This window comes from Acinonyx jubatus, chromosome E4 (genome assembly GCF_027475565.1).
Source record: "Acinonyx jubatus isolate Ajub_Pintada_27869175 chromosome E4, VMU_Ajub_asm_v1.0, whole genome shotgun sequence".
Lineage (NCBI taxonomy): Eukaryota > Metazoa > Chordata > Mammalia > Carnivora > Felidae > Acinonyx > Acinonyx jubatus.
The window spans coordinates 51,178,431-51,192,378 of record NC_069395.1 but is presented as its reverse complement, the minus strand read 5'-3'; the positions used below and the strand labels follow the sequence as shown (position 1 = coordinate 51,192,378).

The 13,948-nt window shown below is 47.4% G+C and overlaps 1 protein-coding gene across 1 annotated transcript in view; it reads right to left on the bottom strand.

The window, feature by feature from the left end:
• The window catches only part of TNR (tenascin R), a 405,370-nt gene that overhangs the window by 83,979 nt on the left and 307,443 nt on the right, over positions 1–13,948 (bottom strand). The window lies entirely within an intron of this gene.

Genomic DNA, 13,948 nt, shown 5'->3' with positions numbered 1-13,948 from the left:
GTCACCAAGAACCACAGAGAACAATACATTTACTATAATGCAAATCAGTTTTACGGAAATTATATTTCTTTTTTATTCCCTATGTAAAAGAAGAAAGAGGCTTACAAAGTTTGGTTCTAAAGGTAGTGTTAGAGCTTCTAAGAAGATTAAAGACGGAGGGACGGGGTAAGGGTGGCTCTGACTCTGAGAAGAAGGCACAAAGGATGGCTGATGCCATCTGACTGTGCGCGGTGTCCAGACTGCGCTGTGCATCCTGCACGGGATCTTCCTGGCCCGCAGGCAGCCCCACGAAGGGGCCCGGTGACTGTCCCCATCTCATAATGGAGGCAGCTCTGCCTGGAGAGGTCAGATTTGAATACGGGCTTGACTGACTCCAAAAGCTGTGATCTTGACTGCTGTGCTCCATCTCATTCCTTGAGAAGCATGTTCAATTCTCTGTTGTCTCTGCTGGAAATTGTGTTCACACTAGGATCTTCCCAGGAATATTGAAATTAGAAAGTTTTGCTAGGGTCAGGTCCAAGGTTCCTTCCTCCGTGAAGCCTTCTCTCGCCTGTTCCCTCCTATCCCTTGCTCTGTTCCCCCAGTGAGGCGAAGTGAACCCCCGCTCTCCTCGCGGAGCCCCTCTGACAGCATTTCTCACACTAGACCTGGGTTTCCTTTGCCTGTTTCTCCCCACCTGGACTGCTAAATCCATTCCGGTCAGACCACGTCTTCTCTGCAGCGTTTGACGTGCGCCTAGGGCAGCAAAAGTGCTCAGTACGTGACTGTTGAATGAATGAGTGGACGCATGGAAGGGTGAATAAACAGATGAATTAATAAGTAAATGACCAGTGAGCAAAGTGTTGAATCATTCTCCAAGTTATTTTATCTCCTTCTATTATCTTCAAGTTATCCACTATTCTCATCTATCCATTATTCTCAACTGAACAATGTCTGAGGGTTGATTTTGGTAGGAGTAATCTATATTAGTGACTAGTATAAAAACTATGTCTCAGGGCGCCTGGGTGGCTCAGTTGGTTAAGCGTCCAACTTCAGCTCAGGCCATGATCTCATGGTTCGTGGATTTGAGCCCCGTGTTGGGCTCTGTGCTGACAGCTCAGAGCCTGGAGCCTGCTTCAGATTCTGTGTCTTTCTCTCTCTCTGCCCCTCCCCTGCTCTCTCTCTCCCTCTCTCTCAAAAACCAATAAACATTGAAAAAAATTTTAAAACCATGTCTCATTACTCAGCCACCTTGACGTTATATATTCGACCATAACCTGTCCCTGTTTCCAGTATGAAAAGGAAGCAAAAAAGAGCTGTTAAGACTACAGGCACTGGAGCCAGACTGTCTGGGTTCACACCCAGCTCCTTTGGTTTCTAGCTGTACGTAGATCATTTAGCCTCTGTGCCTCTGTTTCTCCATCTATAAAACAGGGATTGGGGCACCTGGGTGGCTCAGTTAGTTAAGTGTCTGGCTCTTGGTTTTGGCTCAGGTCATGATCTCACGGTTCGTGAGTCTGAGCCCTGTCGGGCTCCACACTGATGGTGCAGAACCTGCTTGGGATTCTCTCTCTCTCCCTCTCTGCCCCTCCCGGGTGCTCTCTCTCTCTCTCTCTCTCAAAACACATAAACACACTTAAATAAAATAAAATGAGGATTATGGCAGTACCTCTCTTATGGAATTACAGTAATGGTTATTATCTGTATAATGCTTACCTAGTACCTGGCATTCATTAAAATAATTGCTAATTATTCATTGAAATAAGTGTGGTTTGCAGACAAGTAGAATAATTGTTCTGACTCTTCCCCAATCCAAGGACTGCCCTGAAATCATTGGAACATGTGAGAAGTCTCCTCCACTCATGGACAGCAGGAAAGCCCCAACTTAGCACCCCCTTGTTCATAGAAGGGGGGAGGTCCTTGGAGTCATGTGTGAGGCGGTGCTCCGCCGGTCACATCCAAATGAGCTACATCACCCTTGGGGATGGATGGAGTGACACGTCTGAACCAAATTGCTCTCACTGCTGTCAGCTCTTTCCAAGCTCTCAATTCGAGGTGCTGCTTGCTTTCCATTTCCAGGTGCTCCAGCCGGTGCCCCCCTAGAGTGCCACTTGTGCCCTCCTGTCACCCAAAGCTTCCCAGAAACACCTCTGCTACCAGTCATTGGTGCTCACTCGTACACTGAAGGCTGTCTCTCTTACTGAACTAGAGTTGGTCCGTCTGATCCATGTTGATGTTGCTGAATAGCTTCCCCCCCCCACCCCCGGAAACTGTAGAATTGCCACCTAACACCCATTGCATTCAATACAGCTTTTTTGCACACGGTAGACACTCAATAAATAAGTGAAAGAAGAGATGATGTTATAAATGGAAAGGAAGGCAAGTGACAGGAAAATGAAGATGGAAAAATGTCAGGTCCTACACTTAGATCCAAAACAACTACAAAAATATTTATGGAGAGAAAGTTTGGCTTTATGTGTGAAAAACACTTAAGATCTTAGTCAATAACCAAACTTGCTATGAGTCAGTCGACACTGTGCTATTTGCAAGTTCCAAAATCTTTTAAATTTAGGCTTAATGAGTTAAAATACAGAAAATAAAGGAGAAGCAAGGGGCTGTTTGGCTCTGTACTGCACTGATCACTGATCCCTTCGGGGTGGCCAGGATGTTGAAGGGACTCAGTCTTGTCACAGGGAGGAATTTGGCATGTGGGTCCAGAGCAGTGAAGACCTGAGAGGTATACTGGTTCCTTTTTCCTTCATTTGACAGATATTTATTGAGTATCTGCCAAATGCTGCTTCCTCCATTCACAGAATTTGCATCCAAGTGTGTTTGCACGAGTGTGTGCGCGCGTGTGCATTGGGGGTGCATTGGGGGGGCGTGTGCATTGGGGGTGATATACGGTGAAAATAATTGTGTGCAGGTATCTCTTGCTTTTTGAAAGTTTCCACTCTGGCAGTTTGCACTGGGGAAGAGGTCTGAAAAGGATTTTCGCCTTTAGGAAATAAGGCAACAAGCTAAAATAGTGTTCAGCGTTGATTGTGCAGTGAGCCGTCACAGAGGCAGAGCGCACCTCAAGCAGGGAGAGCGCCACTGCCCAGCTCCTTCCCGGAATGACGCTGGGCATCCAGGCATCAATCCGCTGGAGCTTTGGACTGTGTCTGTGGGCATCTGTGCTTTATCTCAATGTATTTCGTGCATCCGTTAGTGAGATGTGTCATAAGGTATTAGAAAAGCTTAAGAGAGGTTACTTTTGGGGTCTGGGAATGCTCGCCAATTTTTCCATATAAATTAACGGTAATTGCTTTTTCACTTTATGCCATTTCAGCTTCTGGGAGCTTTCCTAGGAAGGCTCTATTTTCAGATAGCAGGGGAACCTGTGTATCACATACAATGTATCATAGAATGCATATTATATGGTATTTAATGAATGATAATGTAAGATGCATTTGAGGTGTGTTTGTATCAGCAAGTGGTAAGACTCCACTGCTGTGGGAAAAAAGAAAAGGTGAGGGGCGAGGGAGCTAACAGGGCAGGAGAAATCATGCTGATATTACAGGGCATGGTCAGGGAAGGCTTCTCTGAGACGGTGACAGCTGAACAGAGACCTCAAAGAAGTGGAGTGGTGAGCCACGTGAATGGCTGAGGAACAGCATTCCAGACACAGGGAACAGCGACTGTGAGGGCTCTGAGGCTGGAGCTGGACCAGTGAGTCTGAGTGACAGTGAGATTGTGGCCAAGTGAAGAAGGAAGGAGCAGAGGTGAGGAGGTGAGGTCCGAGAAGTAGTAGGGGCCAGATATGACCTTGGAAACCACTATTAGGGTTCTGGCTTTTTACTGGGGCTATAGGGTCACTCTTCTAAAATTCATCCCCAATCAAACACTTCTTGTGACCTGGTCCCTATCCTTGAGAAACTCTCAGCCTTGTGGAGAAGATGGAAACACAAAACAGTGTAATATCATCATTACCACGACGAGCAAATACACAGAACGCCCAGAGGAGGCTGCAGGTAATACAAGCCAGTCAGGGGTAGCAGGGACAGCTACGCAGAAGGGGTAGCATAATTGTCAGCTCCCTTTGCCAAGTATTTCTGGCCTGGCTTTCCAGACACGTGGTAGGACTACATTTTCTGGCCTCCTTTTGGCTTGGTGTGGCCAGGCCACTAGAACTGACACCTGAGCTCTGAGGAAGTGAAGCGTGTCACTTCCGGGTTAGTGCATTCATTGCTGGTGGCTGACGAGAGACCCTCCAGAGCTCTCCCCCTCGCCTAGTGGCTGTCAGCGTTCGAGACGGTGGCTGTTTTCTCAGTCTGGGTCCCCTCAGTGACTACAACACACACAGTGCCCCTGCTGACCCGGAGTGGATGGGCAGTAGGTAAGACAGAAATAAGCTTCTGGCTTTGAGGCACAGATTTTGGTACTGCTTTTTCCAGCAGCATAATAGCCCATCAGGAGACGATACTAAACTGGATTTTAATGGATTACTCTTCCAGTAGAGAAAGCAGAAGCTTGTCATACACAAAAAGACATTGCATTTGCTAAAACTCTGATATGTACAAGAACATGAATGTTCTTGCTCAGTGAATGTAAGTATTTTGAAAGGCTGTTGAATGCTGAAACTTTGGACTTTTTTTTTTAATGTTTATTTATTTTTGAGAGAGAGAGAGCAAGCAGAGGAGAGGCAGAGAGGGAGGGAGACACAGAATCCGAAGCAGGCTCCAGGCTCTGAGCTGTCAGCATAGAGCCCGATGCGGGGCTCAAACCCACGAACCGTGAGATCATGACTGGGGCTGAAGTCGGATGCTTAACCGACTGAGCCACCCAGGCGCCCCAGGTTTGTACTTTTGTATGGCAAAAGGTCCGAGGGAAGTAGTTTCCGTCAACTGGGGTAATCTACAAGGAAACAGATTTGGGCTCCATATAAAGAATAATTTTTCTAACCGTCAGAACTACTGAGCTGTCATTATGGGTAGTGAGTTCCCCGTCACTGGAGGTATTTAGGCACAAGCCAAAAGACTACTTAATGAGAATGCTGAAGATGGACTTTCAAGCATCACATGAGAGGGTGAACTAAAATGAACATTACGATCTTCTCTTTGCCGCTACTTTATGAATCCATGGTCTCATGTGGCTTTGAGGCATCTACTCACTATAAAACTATACTCGTTTCTTAGGGATGTGGTCACAGATCACCACAACTGACTAACTTAAAACTATAGAACTTTATTGTGTTGCGGTTCTGGAGACTGGAGGAAGTCCAAAATCAAGGTATCATCATGACTGGTTCCTTCTGAGGGCTCTGAGGGAACATCTCTCCCATGCCTCTGTCCTCACTTCCGGTGATGGCTGGTAGTCCTTGGCATTCTTGGGTTTGATTAGATGGGTCACTCCAATCTCTGCCTCCATTGTCACATTGTCTTCTCCTCTGTGTCTCACGTGATCATCATCAGTCATACTGTATTAGGAGCCCATCGCTCCAGTATGACCCCATCTTAACTACGTCTGCATGACTCTATTTCCAAATAAGGTCACATTCTGAGGTACTGGGGGTTAGAACTTTACCATATATTCTTTGTAGGACGCCATTCAATCTATAACAAAACCAACAGCTAATTGGGCATGTCCCAGGCGCCAAGCTAAGCATTTTTCTTATATTGTTGTATCCATTCCGGACGATAATCCTATAAACAAGGGAGGGGTGAGGTTTAGGAGGCAAGATATTTAGCAACAGGCATGGCTCGGGCAACAGCCAACCAGAAAGAGGCATCCATCCATCAGACCTCTGTAAACAACCAGCAGGGCCTTGCGGTGATTTTGCTAACATGCTTGGTCCTCTTTCTTTCCATTATCTGAGATGAGGAAATGAGCTTCAGGAAAGGCCAAGGAATTTGGCCAAGATTGCACAGCTAATGAGCAGAGGAGCCAAGACTGAACCAGATCTTGCTGACCATCGTCTGTATTCCTAACTACTGTCTTCAGCCAGCTTTAATTAGTGGCCACACACCATTCTCATGAAGAGACTCAGAGTTCTTAAAAATCAACACTTTCCTCTCCTGGGATCATCTTTAGGACGTCCTGACAGCGATGACTTTTAGCTTAATGTTTTTTCCACCACTGCAGGCAGCTACCCCAGAAATTGCTTTAGTCTCTCCCACCGGAGGGAAGTCTTGTCTGATGGCTCTTTACTCACAAGTGCCCAGCCTCAACCATGTCCCAAAGAATCAAGAACAATTCTGAACCAGTAAACTTTGATCTTAGAGGAGCTGGGGGACATTTAAAAACGTGTGCTTTCTGAGTGGTTACAGAGATCGGGGCCTGCACAGGCTCCCACCGGCGTGCTGCCCACACGGCTCAGCCCCAAGTACACCACAGGCCACAGCACAGGCCTGTCTGCTTCTCTCTTGTATCTGCACTTCTGTGTGGCTGCTGTGGCTGCTCTGGGGCAGGCAGAGACAGAGTGTGGACTGAATAGCAGGAGGGGCTCCATTTTTCTCCCTTCATCTGACGTTGCTGAGGGAGAAGGGGAGTGAAGCAGACGTTCGTTTAATGCTGACTGAATAAATGTGCCCTCAGTTCTGCTAAGCTCATGTCACTTAATTACTTCCAAGCGGCTTTTCTTTCTTGCGTCCCTGAAGCGTCCCCTTCTGGCCTCATTCTGTACCTCCGCCTCCTACCCCAACAAAGAATATCGACTGTTTTGCACGCGGTCTCTCTCCGTGGCGCTTTTCGGTGACGCTGGTAGGCAAGGCCTAATCCCAGGGCGTATCCAGGAGCGCCACATTTGGTAGGCTTGTCTCCTTCAGAGGGGCCCCACCCGCTCTGAGACCCACGACCTGGCTTCGGTGGTTTCACCTGTAAGCTAGACGCAGAATCTGTGACCAAAGGCGACCCGGGCCGGAGGGGATCAGAGGAGCCTCCCTGCGTCCTTGTGGTCTTCCCCCCTCTCCGATGACTCCTCCAACTACAGTTAATAAGACTCCAGGACGAGGGTCAGCATGGGCCAGTGAAAGTGGGAACGCTGGGGGGTAGGGGAAGCAGGAGGGAAAAGCAGAGGAGATGGAGAAGGAAAAACGGACACACGCCAGGCCGGCGAGAGGACCAGACGAGACTCCTACAGGCAGAGTGAGCATAGGTAACCCTGAGGGACAGTGAGCACATCCAGGCCTCGGTGACACGCCAGCAGTTGTGAGCAAGACAGATAGCTAATGACCCTCCAAACGAGAGTGCAATAGAGTTGCGGTAATTCGGCAGATTGATACTCAGGAAATCCGTGCAGGGCCATTGATTCATTTCCTCTACCCCGCTTCCTTATCAATGTAATTATCGGGGCCGGCACCAGAGGTGTCTCTGGGTAATTTGTAAGAGGCGGAGAGCAGGCCGGTCCTCCAGGCGAGCTGGTGCCCTGTTTACCAGGTGCTCGCTGCTCTCCCGAGGCCCCCGCGGGCACGGCCGGGGTCACCCGGCTCGGCTGGAGCTCTTGCCCCAGATAAAGTCGTTCTCCGGTGGCTTTTCTTTCCCTTGGCCACATCCACAGGCCCTCTCCTGGCTCTGTCTGTTCACCTTGAAGAGCTTTGCGCCGGTGATGGAAAAGCATGCCCAGAGAAGGGAGAGGAGACCTGGCTTCCAGAAGGTGGGGGTGGGGGTGGGGGACCAGGAGACGAGGCACTAGTCACTCAAAATGAAGCTATGCCTTTGGGGTTTTCTTTTTCTTGTTTTGCTCCCCTAGACTCAGGAGACACAGGAGATGAAGACGGGCAGAAATTCCTCAGGAAACACAACAACAGGAGATGGGAGAGAAAAAGTGAGCGTGTAGGTTGTTGGGCTGGGAAGGAGAGGTGATCCCCAGGGGTGGGTGGCCACAGCCCTGTTTGGATCGTCTAGCTCCTGCCAGCCTCAGTCCCCACTCTGTCCCTAGGGGCGATTTATAAACCAGAACTGTATCTGTGGAAAAATGACACTCTTTTTTGTGCTTTTTTTTTTTTTTAAGTAAGAATTAGTTTAAAAATAGTTCCCTCCCTGCCGTTGGGATGCTCTGTCACTCGGAGAAAGAGGGTAATTATGAAAGAGGAGGGTGTAATGTGATTACAGCCGGCCCCATTGTGTCAGCGGTGGCGCGGTCCGGGCTGCCGGGAGGGCTCAGCCCGCCATCTCCCTCAGCCCTGGGCTTTTATTGGGCCTGTCAGATTTCCGAAAAGAACCCGAGGGCAGAAACCTCCCCGCAGACAGGGCCCGTGGCTGGCCCAGAGCTGTCAGCAAGGACGCGGAGTGGCGCGGGAGGGCACACGGGGCCAGGCCCCGGCAACCCTCCCACCAGGCCCGGCCACTGCCCACGCCCGAACGGCGTCCACCTTGCTGGGCCCCGCGTGAGAATCCGCAGGGAGGGTCTGCGGTTCAGAATCCGATGGAGCCACATTCACTTTTCGGCGCAAATGGTCAGCCCGGTATGTGGTTCTGTGTCAGTGCGGATTAGAGAAACCACAGTGGCAGGGACGGACGGGCAATCTGGCTTCTGGTTCCCCCCGCCCCGGCTCCGTCTGGCGCCACCTCTGAGAGCTCTCTCTGGCCAGACCTCTCAGAGAAATGCCTTTTTCATCTGAAATACGGGGGTCTCGAATATCAGTCATGGGAATGATACCCAGCGAGTCATAAGAATCTCATGATCGGAAGTGAGTGTGAGGTCAACCTCGTTTTGAATTTCCACTTTACAATGCAGTCGGTAAGGCTGGACAAGCTTTACGGCGGAGGGCACCGATTTCCTTATGCGCAGGGACAACCGACAGTCTGCCTTCCAGGCCTGCCCATGATTTTTGGTAAATGAAGATTCCATTTAGGTAAGAATGGATCCAATTTTCATAGACCCCAGATGATTCTGTAGGGTATCTGAATGTATTTTAAAATATCATATATTTAGGGGCGCCTGGGTGGCTCAGTCAGTTAAGCGTCCGACTTCAGCTCAGGTCATGATCTCACGGTTCAAGCCCCGCATCCGGCTCTGTGCTGACAGCTCAGAGCCTGGAGCCTGTTTCAGATTCTGTGTCTCCCTCTCTCTCTGCCCCTCCCCCACTTGCACTCTGTCTCTCTGTGTCTCAAAAATAAATAAACATTAAAAAAATTTTTTTTAACAAAAATATCATATATTCATAATAATGTATGTAATATGTTAATAGACTATAATGTATTAATATGTGCAAAGTTAATTAGTACATTAATAATATAGCACCTGTAGAATATATGAAAATATATACCATAATATATTAATGATATAATCTATTACATGTTGACATATACTATGATTAACATATATTAATTATTATATAGTAATAATATTAATATAATGTAACAATATATAATATAGTATAGTATAATACAATTTATATTTATATTTATTTTTTAGTATAGTACCATTTGATCCTCACAAGGGTCCATGGGATTATTCCCATTTTACAGATGAAGCTAGAGTACGGAAGTGATTTGCCCAACTAAATGAAGAAAGTTAGAGCCGAGCTAAATCCTCAGTCATATTTCCAGACTCTCAGTTCAGTTGTGGATGCCTTAGCCCCCCTTCATCACCCGCCTCTATCCTTTGGAAGTAGGTTGGACATAAATAATAAATTCCTCATTAGTTTCCACCCTTTTGGTCACAAATTCTTCCAAGAGTCTGACCTTTTGCTATCATTAATATCTATTTTTCGTCTGTGTTTCCTGAGCTGAGAGAACACCATGCCACCATTTGCTATTCAATTATTCTTCTTGAAGAGTCATCAGTATTACTTTTCATCTTCCTCTTTTTTACATTTAAAAAAATGCAAAGAAAATTCCCTTGTAAGAAGGACCGCCCGTCAAACTGCATCCCAAATCAATGGCTTCTATCTCCTGACTGGGATACCCCATAGAACAGAGAGAGAAATTGGTTTGGAATATGTGTGTGTGTGTGTGTGTGTGTGTGTGTGTGTGTGTGTGTATTCTCTGCCCTCACGGGGCTCACAATCCAGTTAGAAGAGTAGACATATACACATGATACCAAAAGAAAAAGTGACGCAGTCCATTTTTGTTATTACACTCAAGGTCCTCGTGCCAAGTTTAACAGGTGTCTTGAGCAGTGAATGGAGCTGGCTGTGGGAGCAGTGGCCAGAGAAGCCTTCCTGAAGCTGTGGTCCCAGTTCAGATGGAGGCAAGAGGGTGGAAAGGTGCACAGGAGTTGCAGAGGGCAGGTAGGGAGAGGGGGAAGGGGGCAGAGGGCACAGCAGAAGCAGAGTTTATTAGAGCCTCAGGGCCAAAGGCAAGGTAGTTCTGCCTCTGAAGAGACCACGTTCAGTCTTTACAAAGACTTAAAATCAATTAAAGCTAGACTATGGAAACAACACATACATGCCCTGTGGGTACTTCTGAGATAAGGGATCTGGCCATGTCTTCTCATTGATTCTAGGGCTTGATGTCCAAGGACCAGTGGGTCCAGGAGGCCAACTCTGGGCCATGCCAATTTATAAATGTGTGTTCCGAACTTCTAATTAATTATAACTGTAAATATAGGAATTATTTGCTTGATCCTAGGGCACTGAAACCTTTTAGAAAACAAACACATCTTAGGAGTAGTCACCTGCAAAAATCATGTTCACTCACAACCAGAATACTAGATAATTCATCCGCTCTAAAAATGTCTAATGACAGATTCAAATATCAAATTCATGCTGTTTCCAATTATATGGCATAACTATGTCAGAGTTGGTCCTTCCAGCAGGAACCAAATAATTGCTTTCATATCGGATATTCATTAATTTCTTCAGATGGCCTGTATATTGGAGGTGGCAACTTATAAAAGTTCAGCTCTGGAGGTCTAAAGGAGTTATTTCCTTCATTGTGTAAATTATGCCTTTTAGAGCATGAAATAGCACCAGCCTGACCCAAAGACGACACACAGGTGAATTATATTTTCTAGAGCATGAAATAACATCCTTATCTGTTACTCGAAGTTCGAGGAAGCTCTCAGAGTACTGGTATACGTAACACAACTGGCTTAATTACCTTCAGTTACATGCTGATTGCATGCCAGCCGCTGGGCTGGGTTCCATCTGAGACGCCAGGGACGAGCTAGTGAACTCTCAGGTAACTCTCTGGGTAACTGGGAGGGAGGTCTTCAGAAACTGAGAATAAACAGCAGACCACGATGAGTCTGGGGAAATATTCTTCAGGGAGCCCAGCAGAAGGAAGCATTTCAACCGCAAGACTCTCTAGAGAAAGCTCAATGGGGAGGGTGGCCTTTGAGCTGGTTCTTGAAGAATGAGAAAGATTTTGAAGGGAGGAGACAGAGGGAAAGGCAGTTGTGGTGAGTGAGGGGTAGAGAATAAGGAAGATCCTCCTTGAGGAGGGGCCCTGTCCCCAGGGTGGTGGCACCCGGGTGTTCGCGTGAGTTTACGGACGAGGGTGCCAAGTTGTTGCAGAGCCTTGACTGGCATCTTTAGAAACATGCTCTGTCCTCTGCGGGCCTGTTGAACCATCAGTGTGTTTTAAGCGGGACACGATGTGATTAAGAAACCCTTTGACATCTGCTGCTGCAATTGGAGCCTAAGATGAATACTAATCCGAAAACCTCAGAAGATGGTTCGCTTGTCGTTTATCTTATTTTGCAGTTATTCAGTCAGTGAGGCTCCGATTAGCTCTCCTCATTGCTTTAGAGAGTGGTTTTTCAGGGTACATAATTTCTTACATTCCTTTTCTCTCACTCTGTCTTGACAAAGTGCGTTTTGCTCTCCATTAAGTTATACGGCATCATCTTTGTTCATTGTTGTTAAGAGGAGGCTCCCGTCGAATTCCAATGTTGTTTTATTAACTGCTAAATTCAGGATATGTATTGCAAAATATTGGGCTTTTACATGTTTTCGATATGAATAAAAAAAAAAAAAAAGAATCGACCATTTGGCCCCAAGCGGCCGCCTTTCTGACAAATTAAGAATGTGGTCGCCGCCGAGTAGGCTCCGAACGGGGCCGGGGCCGCTGAGGCTTGGGGAGTGAGCCAAGCGTGTTTTGAGGGTTCCCGGAGTCCATGGGTGATCCGTACGGGGTGCAAAGAAGTACAAAAAAGCCTACTGGGGATGCACAGTGTCTCCGGTGGGTTGGGGTTTATGCCCGCAATAACGCGTGCCTGGTGTCCTGTCCCTTCGATGTGAGCTCTCCTTCCGCCAGGACGGGACAGGGGCCTCCGTGCGCACCGCCAGGGGGCTCACTCCCTGTGTCCTCAACGCGGCTCTGCAGCACCTCCGTCTTCCTGTCCACACCCTCTCCCCCGCCATCTGTCTCAGCCGAAGTGGGGGGGCCCAGTAGTTCAGCGGCGGCTCCAGTCAGGAGGAGAGCGGGTCCCGGCTTCCACCGGGGAAGTCGCTCAGGCCGGCTGTGTCCCTCAGCTCAAGGGCGTTGTTCCTCTCAAGGTGACCTTCTCTACATGACTGAGTCTCTTTCTGGGTTCTAGTAACCTGTCTGCTAACTCCCTTCACCTCCTTTGGGCCTTAAGGATGGTAATGGCTCAGTTTCTACTGAGCCTAGAGGTCTGGATCAAGTGTCCTCACTGAGCACGGCCTTCCTATGCTCATCCCTGCAGGTACCCGCAGAGACCGGGCTGCCCCGGGGACAGCAGTTTACCCCCAGTCTTTCCTCCTGTCCCCAGCTCTGCTTAAAATTTACCTGTCCTCTGGGCCTCGTTCCCTCAGTAGTCAAATGCCAAAGTAATACAAGAGACAGTATTGGCAATAAATTAACACCTTCGGAAAACCTATTTGGAGACAGGTAGGCCTTAGACCATAAATAACAGTGACATTTTTCATTTTAACAACAGCCTCATCTAACCTAACAGTGGACATGGTTCAGCGTGGTTTCATGCAGTAACAGAGAATAAGATTCATTGCCTGTAAAAGGTTTCAACATCTTTCCTCGCATTGATCTTTCTACCTTTCCCCGCTTGAAAAGCACTGAAGTGAGCCAGCGTGCCAGAACACCCGGTGTTTGCAGGGCTCATTATGGTTCACAAAATGTATAATCTTGGTTCCTCCTTCTTAGAATTTTGTTAAGTATATAAGGTAGGTATGTTGACCCACTTTACAGATGAGTAAACTGAGGCTTATGCCTGTAAATGACATGTTTTAAAGCTGGTATTAAAGAAATTGAGTATTCTGAGGGTGACCTCTGCTACATTTGAGAAATTTAGGGGGTCAAAAGGAATCTGGCTCACATCTCCTTGGGTATATTTTTCTCACAGGGAAACTGAAGAAATATAGTGACACTAAAAAATAATAATAATAAAGGCACAGGTTTATTGATTTCTCAGCAAGAAATATGTTCTATTAATTAAAAAAAAAGTTTCAGCCTTCTACTTTCTCTATGCTTTGGTCACTGACAGGTGCTTCCATGAGCAGTTGGCTGGGGGCGAGGCAGGGGGCTCACCAACATTGACTGTCAGCTGCGGGTCTGGAGATGGAGTGGGGTCTGACAACCAAGGCCCTCAGTTGGTCAGTGCACAGGGAACTTTCTGTTTCTCTCTGTGGATTTACTCAACAGCTCCCCTCTACTCAAGGGCTGGAGGACTGTACTCCCAAGAGGCTCTCAGATTTCCCTAAGAACAGATCAAGACTGGATCCTTTCCTTGGAGTTTGGAGTAGGAAAACGTATCCCTTTGATCCTAGTTTGCGTTATCAAATAGGATTCCTGCAGCGAAATCATTATAAGAGTACCCCCTGCGGAGGAAGACACCAGCTGATTCACTGAACGGGAAGCCTGAAGCAGGAATGATTTCCCGAGCCAGCACTGAGAATTTTCCATGACTTATCCATCAGGAGCTATGTTTGAGGATAATTATGAGGTAGGCAGTGACATGCCCTCATCCTGGTCTGGAAGATTATACATTCATTAGTCCAGACCCACCAATGTCTCTAGAATGGTCCAAACTGTTGATCTGCAAGACGAGTCCATAGGAATCGATTAA